Source organism: Aplysia californica, unplaced genomic scaffold, assembly GCF_000002075.1.
Source record: "Aplysia californica isolate F4 #8 unplaced genomic scaffold, AplCal3.0 scaffold00058, whole genome shotgun sequence".
In the NCBI taxonomy this organism is placed as follows: domain Eukaryota; kingdom Metazoa; phylum Mollusca; class Gastropoda; order Aplysiida; family Aplysiidae; genus Aplysia; species Aplysia californica.
Window position 1 is genome coordinate 1,687,747 of NW_004797328.1, and position 1,903 is coordinate 1,689,649.

A 1,903-nucleotide genomic window follows, 5' to 3' on the forward strand; every position below is an offset into this window, starting at 1 on the left:
GAGAGAGAGAGAGAGACAGACAGACAGACAGAGAGAGGTGAAGCGAGAGTGGGTGGGAGAAAATAGAGATAGATAGATAGATAGATAGATAGATAGATAGATAGATATATAGATAAATAGATAGATAGATAGATAGATAGATAGATAGATAGATAGATAGATAGATAGATAGATAGATAGATAGATAGATAGATAGATAGATAGATAGATAGATAGACAGAGTTCTGAAAGGAGAGGCACGGGTGAAGAAAGAAAGAGAGATAGAGAGAGACAGAGAGAGAGCGAGAGAGAGCGAGAGAGAGAGAGAGAGAGAGAGAGAGAGAGAGAGAGCGAGTGAGAGAGACGGCGAAGATAGATAATCAACTGGAAATTTGTGAAATAAAAAACATGTTGGTGTGTTGATGCGGTATCGTCTACACATGTTGGAGAGCGAATAAATAACAAACATGGGCCCATATCTACTGGAATCAATAATATTATGTATTGCAATGTGTCTGAGGAGGAGTGGCATTTCCTTTTGATGGAAACGAAAGCTTTTAACCCAAGGACGCTGGCTGCCTCGGTCTGAAACGAAATCTGTTCTTTTTTATGTGTACTTTTTACTTAACCCTTACGCTCCGAGGAATATCTGAGTAAAACGTCATTAATTGGTCTCATTAAAAAGAAACAAAACAACAACAGCAACAACAAACCGAAACCCCCAAACCCCCCACCCCACAAACCCCCCCCCACCAAAAAGGCAAACAACAAGCACACCCCTTTCTAAATTAATTAACGAACAAACTAACAACATCCCCCCCCCCCCCCCCAAGAAAGATGAATCATTAACAATTTTTTAAAAACAAAACAAAAAAATACTTTTAAAATGGGGCAAGATAAGACTATGTACATTTGGCGTCTCCACCACAGATTGGTACTCTCAGTTTTTGCAGCTCTGAATCCTGAAGATAAATCTTGGTGAAAGAAAAAAAAAATCAGAAAAAGAAGAAAAAAACAACGAAAAAAACCCTAGGGGCGATCATGCTAAAACCAAAGCCTGCACATAGATGAATAGATTAATCCAAAGCTAATAGGGATTTTTTGTTTACTAAGGAAAAACAATAATTGAATTTTGTATACTTTTTATAGCTTTCAGATCTTTGAACAAGAAGAAAGGTTAATACAAAAAAGGGTGATCTGACTCTGGAACGGTGAGGGTTAAAGCCAGCCACCCAAGCAGATGGTCCGTGTTAACTCTCAGCTGTTGGAAACTGTCCAGAGCAAAGGCTGGACGTACAGTGTTGAGGGCGTGGGCAAACAGATAAACAGCAGTCGCTCACCACAGCAGTGGCCGCACACCAGAGCACAGAGTGAGAGCAGCCTCTGGGGTTGTCCAGCAGGTCGGAAATTCGGAAATGCAAGTGAATGGATGGGTGTTTGTGCGTGTGTGTGTATGTGTGTGTGTGGGGGGGGGGGTTTGTGTGTGTGTGTGTGTGTGTGTGTGTGTGTGTGTATGTGTGTGTGTGTATGTGTGTGTGTGTGTGTGTGCATGTGTGTCTGTGTGTGTATGTGTATTTTGTGACTCAGTTTCATCATGATAATAACCAGATCGATATCAAACATTCACTAATATAGAGCCTGATAAAAAGAACAAGTATGTACTTTATAATCGGCGAAAAGAGAACTACCCGTTTTCACACACAATAAAAACAACAAAAACAAAAATAGGTTTGATTCTTGTAGTTGTTAATATATGGCTGATGCACTTACAGTTTTATTAGGCTCTAACTATAGTACCACCTACCAGGCTATTTAGATGGTGAAAGAAATCTAATTGAGAGCTGTTGCAACTTTTAAAATTCCTTTTGTCGTAGTGTTATGGTGTGCGAACGCGTACGCACCAACGAAGGCACCCCCCCCCCCC